A 16,868-nucleotide genomic window follows, 5' to 3' on the forward strand; every position below is an offset into this window, starting at 1 on the left:
TGAGAAAACCATAATTCAAAAAGAGTCATGTACCAAAATGTTCATTGCAACTCTATTTACAATAGCCAGGAGATGGAAACAACCTAAGTGTCCATCATCGGATAAATGGACAAAGAAGATGTGGCACATATATACAATGGAATATTACTCAGCCATAAAAAGAAACGAAATTGAGTTATTTTTAATGAGGTGGATGGACCTAGAGTCTGTCATAGAGAGTGAAGTAAGTCAGAAAGAGAAAGACAAATACCGTATTCTAACACATATATATGGAATCTAAGAAAAAAAAAATGTCATGAAGAACCTAGGAGTAAGATGGGAATAAAGACACAGACCTACTAGAAAATGGACTTGAGGATACGGGGAGGGGGAAGGGTAAACTGTGACAAAGTGAGAGAGTGGCATGGACAAATATACACTACCAAACGTAAAATAGATAGCTAGTGGGAAGCAGCCGCATAGCACAGGGAGATCAGCTCAGTGGTTTGTGACCACCTGGAGGGGTGGGATAGGGAGGGTGGGACGAAGGGAGACGCAAGCAGGAAGAGATATGGGAACATATGTATATGTATAACTGATTCACTTTGTTATAAAGCAGAAACTAACACACCATTGTAAAGCAATTATACTCCAATAAAGATGTAAAAAAAAAAAAATCAGTGTTCTTGTTTTTCTTGTGTATGTGTTGTATGCATCTGCATAGGGTTATAATTTTTTTAGTTCTGGTTACAAAAGTATAAAATCAAATTACACTCCCTCACATCCCCACAAAGTGGTCAGCAAGAATATACATATACATACACATACATATATATATGTGTATATATACGTGTGTATATATATATATGTATATCTCCTAAAAACGTACCACAATATTTTTAATGTCAGTAAAATATTTCTTAGAGAAAACAATAAAACAACTGAAAACTTGGATTATTAGCTTTCAGGTTTATTACAAAGTCAAAAGGAATATGTAATTTAGCAATGTTAGAGTACTATATTATTTTTCAAATGTATTATTTTCAGGACTCAACACCTATAGCACTTTAAAATTAAACTGTATAAAATATGATGCAAACAATGATATCTGCTCAACTTTATACATACATCTTCACAGCTAAAGACCCTTTTAATAATTTTAAATTATGTTTAACATTTATGAACCCATTTAAGAGAGCATAAAATGTTATGCAGATGCTAACTTAATACATCATGCATTACCTAAAAATTGTTCTGAATAATACATATTGTGTTAATTATGCAAAATTATTTTCAGACAGTACTTAGATTCCATTGACTCATCAAATGATTAAATCATAACATAGGTGAACAGAATTTTTACTCTTCTAAGTATATGGAAATCTATAAGAATGTATAGTATAAATAATTATTTGAATAACATTTGGCTTATGTGTTTTAGCAAATAAAATAAGAACTGGGACAATACGGATTTTTAACTTATACCTATCTGATTCTTAGTTATCCTTTTAAAAGTGTTCTTACAAAGGGATCTTGAATCAAAACATTAGATTAATTAATAATTAATTAATTATTTAATTTCTCTGAAAAATCTGTCCATAATAGCAATGGGGAAAGGACTTCAGAGTGAAAAGGGATAGACATGGTAATTAGAATAAAAAGTTCAATAAATCTAAGAGAAAATTCTTATATATATATATATATATATATATATATATATATACACATGCATAAACATATATATAGTTTGCTTATTATTTGAAGTATGTAAGAAAAACAGCAATATGAGAAAATAACCTTGAGAGCCTTCGTTTTTTTTTTTTTTTACATCATTCATAGTTAAATATCTCAAGTCTAAACTAACAGTTTTACTTCCTTTTTCTTCCTTGCTTCACACCTGAAAGGAATACAACACTAAAAAAGAGGTGAGGATTTAAGTGAGTAATTCACAAATAAAAATTGTAGGAAAGTTACAAAATACCTAAAGTCACATAAATCATTTCTAATGTTTTATTCATCTTTAAAACAGAAGCCAATATTTATATTTCACCCTATTTTATGCAGCTGTAGCATACAGTCCAGAAACAATTCAGTGTAAGAGTATTTTTACACAAATTATAAGTCATTTTATTTAAATTATGTGGTCGACCAACCATGGCTATTTTGCTGGATTAGTACCCAAGGAGATATAATTCTTAGAAGACAATTATGGTATAGTTTTAAGAATTAAAAAAAAGTAACAAAGAATCACTTTTCACCAGGAATCAAACTTTTAGTTGACATCGCATAAAACAATTTCTCAAATTGTCTGGTGAAAGAAGAACTGCAAGAAATAGGCAGGCAAATATCTTCCCTCCACTCCCAGAGACAACAATATTGACTGCACCCAGGCACTATGATTTCTCCTGCCTCTTGAATTTATTCTCTGTTCCACAATTCTGTCTTCTAGTCTGATCCCACTGGTAACCCCTGCCAATGGCAAACCAAGAAAGAGAATCTTACTTGTGGCCCGCTTACCTGATATGTCTCTAGTCCCTGGATCCCATCTTCTGTTCCCTAGATTTATTAACAATAATGTCATTTTCTCCTCATCCAAATGTCATTTATGTACTCAAGCTGTTGTATCTTGCTTGCACCTGAAGTCTTTGGATAGACTTTGGCACTCCAGATATGAGATATTAAATAGCAGAGACCAGCAGATCTCCAACAGGTTGTAGTGATGGCCTTATCTACATGTGACTGTGGTTTGTGAGACTTTTACTTGTACGGGTTTTTGTCTGAGAAATTTAAAACCCTCACTGGAAACATGTGTTGGATTTGTCTTTCTCTAATGGTCCTCTATTAAAATGCAAAACAACCTGTTAAGGAATCCATTAAATAACTGACTTAGTCTGAATGGATTTTCTCAGGTAGCATGGAGGAATTTAATGTAAACACAAACAAACGGTGTATGTGGGAGAGGAACCATTCTGATTTTAAGACTATAGAACAGAGATGAGAATGTATATAACACTGTAGTTGATGAAAAAATATATTTATCTGGTATTTGTGAAATCACTTTAAGAGATAATATCTTCTAAAGATATGATGTGTTTTATATCAGAGCACAGAGGAAGAGAGTGGGGAAAAGATGAGTCATGGCTATTAGGTTTTCTTGGACAGATCTTGGGTAATCATTTTTTAAAACTGGCAATAATGGACACTCAGATTTTCTAATAGATAGTATATTACTTTGAAAAAAACTGTCAGAAAATATATCATTGGGGAAAGTTCAATGTTTCCTTTGGTATAGATGGTAGCTAAAGATGGTTCAAGGGTAGAATTATGCAAAATATTATTCATCACAATGGCTCCACAAAGATTCTCTCTCTCTCACCACCATGGGGACAGGGGTTATATAATAGAAAAAGAAGTATCTAGAACTTCCAAGCAAAATGCTATATATTTTTATACAAAGAAGTGGATTGTCTTTGCTATCAGTGATGTCATTACTTTACAAAAAGTCTAAAATGTGGCAGGAATCCTGTACCATGTGGCATCATGTTTCAATCTCAATATATCAATCATAACACCTATTATTTGGGGTTAATATAAAGCAAAAACATTCCTTTTTTAAGGTCAAGACTAGGATTAAACTAGTTTGGGGATTTCCTTCTTAGGTTTCCCACTTCTTAGGGTGTAATCAACCAAATAGCTAAAGAGGTTGTTGGAGTTTCAAAGAAAACAAAACTCCACCTAAAAATTAGCATATAATTCACATCAATATGCACCTGTATTACTTGAGAGGTCATATTTTCTTAAAGCATGCAACCTGCATTCCTTAATTTTAACATGCACATAGTTTAAAATAGTAGTTAACCAATGTATATGCAATTGAATAAAGTGTCTCTTTTTTTTAAACAAAATAAGAAATACAGTATACTCTTCCTCTATCTATATTTGATGCTGTGCTGTTTTGTGCAAACCTTTTAAGTAGCAAAAAGGCTGTAAATGTTTACTATTGTGAAAACATGTTCTGTGCAAGCAGTACTGTATAAGAAAATACTATAAAATAAAGAAATCAGAACACTGATACCAGAATGTCAATGAATACCACACATATTGATGACCCCAACAATGAATGACCAACTTCCTTTACCTGGAAAGAATGAGAGAAATTAAGAATTTCATGAAAATGTCAGTTGCAAAAAAAAAAAAAAAAAAAAAGACCCAAAAGAAATGACCAATTTTACCACTGGGTTCAGGATTTCATCAATCATTTCCTTCACTTTTATGGCACATTTATGAAGTTTGATTAATGAAAACAAAGAGAATTAATAGAAAAAAAACTGTAGGGATTTTACTTTCTCTTTTTATAATTTCATGTAAGCTACTTGAATTACTTTGCGCTGTAAAGAAAACATGTAAATATATGAAATAAAAAGATCAGCATGTTAAACTCTTTTAAAGATTTTAAACCTTTTAAAAATTGTCCTCCATTCAGTGAGGAAGAGGTAATCATAATGTTTACTTAAAGATATCCTTTAAGCAAACCCATTAACAAACTGATTTTTTTAAACGTATTAATGCTCAGTAATTGTGAAGCATTTCCATCACCTCAGTTTTAGGGCCTCCTAGTTTTAATCTCAAATGGCCACCATCCAGCACTTCAAATACACAAATGATAGAAGGTTGGTATTTGAGAATAGCCATTATCTCACAGGACAGACGTGACAATAATAATGATATTGATAATGGAAAACAAGGAAAATTCAAAAGATAAATACTAAGAAAAATTTTTAGACTAATATGAGTGTACAGCACCCTCCCTAACAAAAGAAAGTTCATTAGCACCAAGCTTATATTTTTCACAGGATAATTTTTGAACTAGGAGAATTGGAATCACCCATAGTGTTAAACATGCAGTTAATTGGATCCTCTTGAACCAACTTCTCCTGTGTTAGGGGTCATAAATAATTGTTATGCATTCTTAGGCACTAAAATTTCAGAAAAACTGTTTTAGACCCTAGAACTGAAGGATTTATTTGAAAGTCAATAACTACAAATGAGAGCTATTTATTTTCTCAGGATTCTCAATCCTCTCTAAAGCTTTTATCAAGCAAGGAGTCTGACCTTTGAGATAAACTTGCCCGTGCAGATCTAAGATAAAGCTGATTTCTGCTGAAGATAATCCATCCCTCTACACACACACACACACACACACACACACACACACACACACCCTCAGATTTTAGCATTATTCCTTCTCTTTCACACGACCCCAATTTTCCTTAAGTACAATCCATCTTCTTAGCTACGGTCTCACCACTTCAGTTGTACTCTAGCCTCCCCCTATACCCTCTCCCCCGACCTGGCTTAACAGGAGGCCTGGGTACATTCAGTATCTATCCAACAACTGCATACAATTTATTATTGGGGTGTTAACTTATTTCAGTTCAGAGCAACCCCAACTCAGAGCTGCCCTGTGAGGAAGAATACATGAGTGATAGGGCTTACTGCAGTGAGATTTAGGTCCAAATTGGAAGCTACAAGTGTATAGAGCAAAAGAAGAAGGAAAGGAAGGAGCTCCAGATTCCACTAGTTGCGGCTTATGTGAAGAATACCTTGTAGTGGAGAGATAGCAAGGAGTTATGAGGCCAGATCTTGGACCTTGTCTCTCTCTGCTTTACAGGACATCCTGGGATCCACAGCACACATGTGTGAGGAAGTTAATAAATCCATCCAACATTATTCTATTCCCACAAACGAGATTGGAAATGAAATGTAACAGCAGTTTTTCTACAGAGCCAAGTATTGCAAGTGTGGAACACTAACTGGTTCATTTATTTCACTGATTACCATATGAGGATGTGAAATCTCAGGCACTGATTTTCAGTAAACCACCCTTTTAAAGTTACCTTGCCTTTCTGTTTTCATCAATGTATCCATATTCTTGCCACAAATTTTAATACAGATTTTTTAAAATTTCCCCACAGTCCAAAAATATTGTTTGCCAAAAAATTCAAGGGCTGTTTCTATCATCGCATGTAATTTCTGCCATTAGCTAACGTGCAACTATAGGGATCAATTACATACACTACATGCAAAATCTTACCATGCTGAATTGCACTCACAATGTTACTCCAGTCTTATCCCAAATTATTTCTCTCAACTAAAAACGATCAGGTATTTAAATAAAAACTTCAGGCAAGGCTGGGAACAGCAAAGTCCTTCATCTTTCCTGCAGATTTTAAAACGTGTTCCATTCTCTCTACACTCACAGTGCTTTGTTACATGGGCAGCATAGGGAAAAACAGAAATGAAAGAAAACGACAATGTCCTTGATATCGTGCACTTTAAAAATAGAAGGGGAACCCCCTCCCCAGTTTACATTTAATAAAACAAGCCAACTCTCCATGCACTGCTTCTGGGCATTAAGAAAACTTGCATGGGGAAAACTTTTGCGGGGGAAATGAAGGTGATTTCCAAGCTGCTATTGCATTTATATATGACACTGATATTTATTTCCCATAATTCTTGCCCACAGGAAACACATCCTTTAAGAAACTGAATAAAATCAAGTTGGACCTTTTCAAAAAATCTGCAAGCTATCAACTTCCTGGAAAAGCTTAGATGCCCCCAACACAATCGAATAAATGTAAAGTGCGACGCATTCCGGCGATGAGCGGCGGAAGGCAGTCCACCTTGAGAGTGCTGTGAATCTGCTTGTTCTTAAGCCTGAATCCGAAAAGGGGAGGGTGCAATGGGAAATGAAGGGGAGAAGAATGCCTCCGCTCGGTGAAACCAGACACCCTTTTGGAATCTGGGCTGAGTGCTAGAATCAGGATCCCACCCCCTTGCCTACCTCCAGGCTCCAGAAAGCAGCCGCCGGCTTCCTCGCCTCCGCTCCTTCCGCAGCAGCGGACACAAGGATCCTGAGCAACCAGGAGCTTGCGTCCCGCAGAGCGCTCGAGCCAAGCGCTTCTCTTGACTTACCAAATGAGAAAAGGGACAGAGACGCGCAACCAGGATGTTGGTTAAAATCCAGTTTTTAGGCACCAGCGTCCCAGAAGGTTCCGACTCTTCTTCTGTACTCTTACCCAGCTCTTTCGCCTGGCAAAGGGTTACCCAGGGACCTGGGAGCCCCTGGCAGCCGCTCCTTTTCTGCTCCGCCTGATCGCTCCAATCTCCGCCGCCGCTGCCACACTGCGCGCCCCGCTATCCACTCACCACACAGCGAGGAGGCCTGGCAGAGACAGCGCAGGAGGAGGAGAATGGATTAAACCGATAGATTTTTCGGGTAAGGGAGGAAAAACTTTGATGTTGGAACCGCACACACAGGACTGAGAAGAAACCAAAACAAGTTGCAGGTGCCAGGGGCGGGGAGGAGGCTTTCACCAGCTGAGATAAATCACCCCCGACTGAAACCAGGGAGAGGAAGCTCCCTGCTCCCTGAGCGATCCCCGAGCGCACCTCGTAATCTCTGGTCTTCGAGTCCACCGGAAAAGCACAGGGCATGTGCAGCCCTGTTGGTTCTCTCCTGGGGTGCAAATACCTAATGCGCCTCGCGCTGGAGAGGCTGGCGGGGACTCGGTGCAAAGAGGACAGAGACAAACGCAGACCCAGGAAGAGCGAGAAGAACCGGAGCTGCCGCCTGCAAGAGCAGAGGCGCGACTCCCTTCAGGCAAAGTGACTGCTACAAAGTCTGCGTTCCCTCCTGCGCAGGGACAGACACATTTAAGGACCTGAATAGACGTCAGCACCAGCTGAGCTCGAAGGGTGAACGCCAAGGCTCCCCGCCCCGCCGGTTGTAGCGCGCAGAGGGCGACCTGCTTGCGCCGTTGAGTGACTGACTTAGGGTAGAAAACAGCGCTAGTGGCGCTGCGGAGTGTCAACCCCCCAGCCCATCATCGTAAATGGTATACCGATGATATTACTGCCGTAGGTGTGCTTACCGAATTGAACAGAGCCAGAGCTGCGTGGAGAGGGATCTGGCCACTCTGCGCGCACACAGTATTGGGTCACCAAGGCACTCAACACCTCGTTTTAAGGGAAATCACCTCCCTCTTTCGCTATGGTTTGAGTCATCATTCTGATTCATTTCTCAAAGTTAGTTGAAGTACCCCGAGACGCCTTTTATATAAAGGGAATTAAATTTTTCGATCTTGAAATTCCAATCAAGACAATAATCTTCCCTTTACCCCCACATGCCTACCTACTTCCTAATTCAGAGTTACAATGGATGTAACTATTTGACGTGTAGAAAATGACCCTTACTCCTTTTCTTAGATGATTTGTATGCTTAGATACTCATTAGGAACTTAAAGAGCCTTTGCACAAGGAAGTAGTATTTCTACGTTACTCTAAGTGTCATTTTCTAATGTTTTTGTGACTATTTCCAGGTTGGCAGTAAGGAATCAAATTCAAAGTCAGAAATGTGATGAAAAGGGAATTCTTTTTCTTTATCCTTTGTAAAATAATCAATTATGTTTATAACTGAGTTTTACATTTTTACCTGAACAATGATGTAATGTATATCAGCTATATTTTTGAAGTTACAGAGTAAGATTAAACGGAGGTGGAAAAATAATTCAGAAAACAAGATTCACATTTCCACAGCCCTCTCCTAAATTTCCCTTCAGGAAAAATAAATTACCTACCGAGAGCACTTATTAGGGGAGTAGTTGTCCTGGCTCTGTTCTGGGCACCTTGAGACTTGGCAGTATCCAGAGTAGTGAAGAAGATATAATAGAATGGAAAGTCCCAAGACCAAAAGAACCTGTGGTTGTGAAGAGAAGATAACACTTAACATTTTTCCCCTTTGTGCATTTCCAACCTAACCAAGGTAGATTCCCCTTGATCACTGTCACTCCAAGAGTTTTAAAAGTGACAAATATGGCTTCCCTGGTGGCGCAGTGGTTGAGAGTCTGCCTGCCGATGCAGGGGACGCGGGTTCGTGCCCCGGTCCGGGAAGATCCCACATGCCGCGGAGCGGCTAGGCCCCTGAGCCATGACCGCTGAGCCTGCGCGTCCGGAGCCTGTGCTCCGCAATGGGAGAGGCCACAACAGTGAGAGGCCCACGTACCGAAGGAAAAAAAAAAAAAAAAAAAAAAGCGACAAATACAAACTCCTCCAGAGCAGGCTCCATATTTGCACCCTCGCGCACGACGGCCCGGTGGTCCTCCCTCTAGCGGCCGTCTAGGGGAAACGTGTGTGTGTATGTGTGTGTGACACACAAGAGCGTGCGTGCGTGCCGGAGTGTGTGTGTGTGTGTGTATACACGCAAGCGTGCGTGCGTGCCGGTTTGTGTGGGAGGGTTGATCCCTGAGAGAACCCACAGATATCTGTTGGCTCTCCATAATCCCCTCTTCGGCCTAGCTAGGACCATTCGCCTGGACGCTGCAGCTCTAGCGTTACTTCTAGAGCTTGGTTTCTTCCTCAGACGTTGGTCCTGAGTTGGGAGGGTCTGACTAAACTTCACCTAGAGGCATCGCTGTAAATGCGTTGGAAACTTTGGAAACTGGCAACAGCGACAGCATTTACGCTCTTCGTAGTGAATATACCCAGAAAGATAGAAGTTGGAACTGGGGAGGGGGGCTGAACATCGAAGGGGTTTAGAAAAGCATCAACAACATAAACCAACTAGTTTTTCTTCGAATAATCAGATTTCTAGTGAAACTTCCTAATAAGTCAGATTAATTTGTTTTGTTAACGCCTACACCCCGCACTCCCGCTTGATACAGCGTCTTCCAAGTTTAGCGCTCTCTCTAAAAGCTTTTGGGTTGGGGCGAGGGCTTCATCACAGTAAAAACAGTGAAGGCTTGTGTCCGCCTGCCATTGTTCCCTGGAACCAAGGCGGTCCCTACGCACCCCCCATCTCCACGATTTTCGTGGCTTTCTGGGCGGCCAGTGAATTCAGGGATCGTCACTTGTGGCCAGCGCAGGCAAGCGTATCTGGAGAATCCCCCGGTTTTACTTCTGACTCCAGAGTCAGGGTATGAGGCGAGGGGCAACAGGGACTGAGGTGGAGACATGGACGCGTCCAAGCCTCCAGTGGGGAGGGAGCAAACCCGGAAGGCACTCGGTGGGAACCCCCTTCCCGGCAGGAGCCTCAGGGCGCCCTGGCCTCAGTTGGCGGGTCGGTGTTGGTTCACTGGAAGGAAAGAGACACCTCAACCCCTTAGGGATCGTCACAAGTCTAAAGGCCGGACCCCAGCGGCGCCCTTTGCCAAGTGGGCGGAGAAGGGTCGCGTTGGCCAAGAGGAAAACCCCTTGCCCCTCAGAGTCAGCCCTATGCCCACCCGCAAGTCGGCCTGTGTGTACGAAACCCGAGTCCTCACTTAGAGGTTGAGTCGCTGTCCTAGAAGTTGAGTCGCTTTCCCAAAGGCAGCAACGCTCAGGAAGATTTTCTAGCGCGCAACATTGCTCCCTCTCTCACCCCACTCCCACCCCCACCCAACCACACACACAGATGCCTGTGACTCGAAAGGACACATAAAGGGCCTCGCTCTCTGCTGTTCCCTCCAACGGGCCCCGGCCCGGGCGAACACCCGCAGCTGCCCGGGAGCGGAGCCCCGGCGCCAAGCTTCTGCGCGCTATGTCACGATCTGCCGAGCAGACAGGAGCGCGCGGCCGGAGCCAGCCGCCGGGAAGATCGCGTCTATAGTCTAGGCGCCCGGAAACAAATGCTGGATAGCTTCTTCCTTGAACTGGGGGAGCCGGCGCTGGGCGACCTTGCCTTCCCCAGGGGAGCCAGCCCAGCTAGCATAGAGGGAGGGGCCACCAAACGCGGGACGAGGGCGCCTCCCGCGCTGCCGGGCGCATCAGGAACTGCAGCCCGGGCGCCCTCTCCCGCCCGCCCGCCCGCCCGCCCTGCGCGCTGTTCTCCTGGCCTGAGCGGCAGGCGCTGCGGAAGAGCCTAAGTGAAGGGAGGAGCCCCGCGCGCCTTTGTATGAGGTCCCTCCTTCCCTATTTCCCTCTGGGACACCGACTCCGCATCCCAACCAAAACCAAATCCTCGGGTCCTGCTTGTTCCTTTGAATCTGACCCGGATTCACCTACACCCCCGCCCCGAGTTAACAGGCGACCTTAGAGAGGGTGGAACAACAGGACGGGCACTAACTAGCGTGAGAACCGTTTCTGTAGATCCAGGGATCATAGGATCAGGTTTCCAAAAGCTCTAGGAAACAACTTCCTCTTGAATATGTCCTAAAGGATCAGCCTTCTCTGCTGGGGCTGATCAGTGAGAGCAAAGCTTCCTTCACTAATTAATGTAAGCATGCCTTCCTTGATTTTTTTTTTTCTTCCTCCCTCGTGCTTTAAGTCAAAGAATCAAAATTTGTAGTATTGGATAGACTAACAATTGTTTTTGCTTCTACAAGCTAAATGATAAATTTTATTTATTTTCTGTCCTAAATTAGTGAAAATATCTTGGTGCAATACCTACAGTAAAAGAGTTACATATTATTAACAGGAATTAATTAGATTAAATTTGCATGATAGTAAATAGTATTGAATTTCCTTTTATTATAATCTCATTTAGTTATTAAAAAAATCTGAAGACAAATCATTTCCTTAGATCTAGAAAAAATTCATCTATAACATTAAAACAGAAACACTACCTTTAAAGTATCATTCATTTTAAAATACATTTTATATGTATTAATGTTCTTACAGATTAAATCATGATACTTGGAGATCCTGACTGAGAATGCTAAAAATAAATCAAAAAGATATTGGGGAAATGATGGGCATTTGGAGGGAAATATTTAGGGAAATAGTCTGCAACTGAATATTTTCTTTGTTATATATATATCTATTATATTTTTAAAGAGTTGATATTTAATATTAACATTATTTTTATTTTATTTTAAATTTATTTTAAATGTTATACTCCATTTATAGTTATTATAAAATATTTGCTATATTCCACATGTACAATATATCAAAGTAGTTTATTTTATACCTAATAGTTTGTACCTCTTAATCCCTTACTCCAATGTTGCCCCTCCCCCCTTCCCTATCCACTAGTAACTACTAGTTTGTTCTCTATATATGTGAGTCTGCTTCTTCTTTGTTATATTTACCAGTTTATTTTTTAGATTTCACATATAGGTGATAGCATAGAGTATTTGTCTTTTTCTGTCTGACTCATTTCACTTAGCATAATGCCCTCCAAGTCCATCCATGTTGCTGCAAATGGCAAAATTTCATTCTTTCTTATTGCTTAGTAGTATTCCATTGTATGTATACCTACCACATCTACTTTATCCATTCATCTGTTGGTGGACCCTTCGGTTGCTTTCATATCTTGGCAGTTGTAAATAATGCTGCTATATGGGATTTTCCTGGCAGTCCAGCAGTTAAGACTCTGAGCTTCCACTGCAGGGAGCACCGGTTCAATCCCTGGTCAGGTAACTGGGATCCCCCATGCCCCGAGGTACACCACCCCCAAAAATAATGCTGCTATGAACATGGACATGCATGTATCTTTTAGTATTAGTGTTTTGGAGGGGTTTTTTTGTATATATACTGAGAAGGAGAATTGCTGGTTCATACAGTAGTTCTATTTTTTAGTTTTTTGCGAAGACTCAATACTGTTTTCCAGGGTGGCTGCACCAATTTTCATTCCCTTCAACAATGTCTGAAAGTTTCCTGTTCTCCACATCCTCACCAACATGTTATTAGTGTTCTTTTTGTTGATAGCCATTATGACAGGTGTGAGGTGATTTCTCATTGTGGTTTTGACTTGGATTTTTCTAATAATTAGTGATACTGAGCATCTTTTCATGGGCCTGTTGGCCATTTGCATTTCCTCTTTGAAGAAATGTCTATTCAGTTCTTCTGCCCATTTTTAAATTGGGTGGTTTTTTTTTTTGATGTTGAGTTGTATGAGCTGTTTATATATGTTGGATATTAACTGCTTATGGGTCATATCATTTGCAAATATTTTCTCCCATTTCATAGGTTGTCTTTTCGTTTTGTCGATGGTTTCCTTTGCCATGCAAAGGAGAAGAAAAAAATAAAAGGAATCCAAATTGGAAAGGAAGAAGTAAAACTGTCACTGTTTTCAGGTGACACGATACTATACATAGAAAAATCCTAAAGATGCCACCAGAAAACTACTAGGGCTCATCAGTGAATTTGGTAAAGTTTCAGGACACAAAATTAATATACAGAAATCAGTTGCATTTCTATATACTAACAACAAACTGTCAGAAAGAGAAATTAAGGAAACAATCCCAGTTACAATGGTATCAAAAACAATAAAAACCTAGGAATAAACCTACCAAAGGAGGTAAAAGACTTGTGCACAGAAAACTATTATAAGACACTAATGAAAGAAATTGAAGACCATAAAAGGAAAGGTATACTGTGTTCATGGATTGGAAGAACTAATATTGTTAAAATGACCATACTACCCAAGGCAATCTACAGATTCAGTGAAATCCCTATCAAAATACCAAGGGCATTTTTCATGGAACTAGAACAAATAATTTTAAAATTTGTATGGAAACACAAAAGACCCTGAATAGACAAAAAAATCTTGATAAAGAAGAATAGAGCTGGAGGTATCATGCTCCCTGACTTCAGAGTATACTATTGTATGGTCACGTCACTTAAGATGGCTGTTCTCTTGCTCTCTGTACATCCCCTGCTTCACCTACATCCTACTCACATGACTGACCTTCCTACATACTTGCTCCCGCCCCAGCTAGTGACTGTTCTAACCTTTAGGTCAGAACATCTCCACCATGATAACTTATCAAAGAGGTAGTGAGGGGCATGCCCTTCTGCTAGTTTCCCTGGTAACCCATGAGCCAACCTAACTCAATTCCCCCTATAACTGGTAACCTCTTCCTTCCCCCAGGAGAGAAGACTGCCATCGTGTCCTGCCCACCATCTGCCACACATGGTGCAGTGTCACTCCAGGACCTTGCTTCAGACATATAAGATCCCCCTATCCATTAAACCATTGATGTCTCTGTCGCTGACCCTGGGCTCTTTCTTTGGTCTTGAAGCTAGGCAAGTATAGGCCTTGCAGGCCTGTGGGGTACAGCCCAACAACTGCAAAGCTACATAAATCAAAATAGCATGGTAGTGTCACAAAAACAGACACTTAGATCAGTGGAACAGAATAGAGAGCCCAGAAATAAACCCAGGTACTTCCGGTCAATTAATCTACAACAAAGGAGGCAAAAATATACAATGGAGAAAAGACAGTTTCTTCAGCAAGTGGTGCTGGGAAAATTGGACAACTACTTATAAAAGAATGAAATCAGAACACTCACTAACATCATATACAAAAATAAACTCAAAATGGATTAAAGACCTAAATTTAAGACTGGATACCATAAAACTCCTAAAGGAAAACATGCACAGAACACACTTTGACATAAATCGTAGCAATATTTTTTGGATCTGTCTCCTAAAACACAGGAAATACAAGCAAAAATAAACAAATGGAACCTAATTAAACTTATTTTTATTTTTAATTATGGTAAAAAAGCACATTACATAAAATTTACCATTTAGCCATTTTAAAGTGTACATTACTGAGCAGTGCTAAGTTTATGTACATTACTGTTGACAGATCTCCAAAACTTTTTCATCTTGCAACACTGAAACTCTATACCCATTAAACAACTTCCCCTCTTCTCAGCCCCTCTCTTTATCTCTCTCTTTTTTCTGAATGTAAGTAACCATCTGAAAGCCAGGGAAGCTTTTGGTTCCTACCAGGAACCAAATCAGCTGGTACATTGATCTTTAATTTCTTAACCTCCAGATTTGTAAGAAATAGATTTTTGTTGTTTAAGACCACCCAGTCTGTGATATTTTGTTATGACAGCCTGAGCAGACAAATACATATGTTAATTCTACTTTTAATTTTTTGATGAATCACCTCACTGCCTTCCAGCAGCTGCACCATTTTATATTCCTATCAATAGTGCACAAGGGTTCCAATTTCTCCACATCCTTGCCCACACTTGTTACTTTCTGTTTTATTGATAATATACTTTCCAGCAAGTGTGAGGTGACATCTCGTAGTTTTGAGTTGCATTTCTCTAATGATTAATGATTTTGAGCATCTTTTCATATGCTTGTTGGCCATCTGTATATCATCTTTGAAAAAATATTCAAGTCTTTTTCCCTTTTTTTTTTTTTTTTTTTTTTTTTGCGGTACGCGGGCCTCTCACTGTTGTGGCCTCTCCCGTTGCGGAGCACAGGCTCCGGACGCGCAGGCCCAGCGGCCATGGCTCACGGGCCCAGCCGCTCCGCGGCACGTGGGATCTTCCCAGACCAGGGCACGAACCCGTGTCCCCTGCATCGGCAGGCGGACTCTCAACCACTGCGTCACCAGGGAAGCCCCTTTTTCCCATTTTTAAATCTGGTTATTTGTTGTTGAGTTGTAGAAGCTTTCTGTACTTTCTGGATTAACCCCTTATCAGATATTCGATTTCCAACTATTGTCTCCCAGTTGTAGGTTTCCTTTTCACTCTGTTTATTGTGTCCTTTGTTGCACAGTAGTTGTTAAGTTTGGGGTGTGAGTGTGTGTATCTTTATATATTATTATCTTGTCTCAATGATAGCTTTCATAGTTTGGAAATTCACCTGTAACAACTGAAATTCTCAATATCAGTATATGAATTTTGCTGGTAAGTCATGATTTTTTCCTACTCTGTATTAATTATGAAAACTATCCTCCTGATTAACTTGCTCTATATTTCAAAATATTATTTGGTTGTGGCTTATTTTACCTATTGCTGAACTGTTGATGGTAATATATTTCACATATTAGGGAAAAGTAATACATCTGTATAATGAGCATCTGAGACTCCTTTTTTAAAGTTACTATCAAATATTCTACATATAAACAGAAAAACTTATTTATTTTAACTACAATGAAAACTTCAACCAATCCAACTTTAGAAAAAAACCAAGCAATTCATTTGATAAATGAAAACAATTAAAATATATGTGTATTGAATTATAGGCCCAATTCTACTTCTAGTAGGGCATTCTTTTGCATTATTTGTGCTGCATTCATATATGAGGTTCATATCTTGACACACTTTCAAATCCAAGCAGAATTAAGACATTCTTTACTGGACTACTGTGTTCTCTCTCTAAAGCAATTATTTTAATTTCAGATTGTACATTTTGTTTCCACACTAGGAGATAATCTGAATAAATGAATGATAAAATAAGACTTTAGGGCCCTATATAATTATGTATCTTTTATAATAAAGTTCAGTTGTGTCAAATATATGTATACAATTCCAGGAGGGAAAGAGAGGAAGAATATATTTATAAAATATATCAATCCACATTAAATATGGGACAATTTATTTAGTTTAATATTTTCTAATTAAGAGATTCAGATAAGTTTTGATTGAGGTATTTATGGGTTTTTATGTTTCAAATAATCGAGTTTGGATTATATTTTGTTTGAGAAAACTTTGCATCCCCAATTTTAAAAATACAGAGAGCTTTGCTTATATAATACATGTTTAGTTTCCTAATTAATGTCAGTTTTCTCAGGGACATCCTTACACTGTGCACAGTGTAATCTGACTCTTTGGGTGAGAAGTTAAACAGGAAGATCTGTGACCAACCACAGGTTGTTGTAGATGGCACTTATAAAAATTTTCTGTAGGAACTTGCATGTTATCTTTCTTTTTGCCCTCCCTAGAGATGTAACTATTTTCTATTTGGACAGCAATTATGGATTTACTATGTCCACAAAAGCCCAAAATATCCTTAGACTAAACTGTTCTGTGTCCATGCAAACTGGTATACATCTAGATGCCACTTCTAGAGCTAAATATAATCAAGAGGAATCACTATTGCAAATCATATTGACAGCAATAACCATCTTAGACAGTGATGATTAAAAGGATATTGAACAA

Source organism: Phocoena phocoena, chromosome 16, assembly GCF_963924675.1.
Source record: "Phocoena phocoena chromosome 16, mPhoPho1.1, whole genome shotgun sequence".
Classification (NCBI taxonomy): Eukaryota; Metazoa; Chordata; class Mammalia; order Artiodactyla; family Phocoenidae; genus Phocoena; species Phocoena phocoena.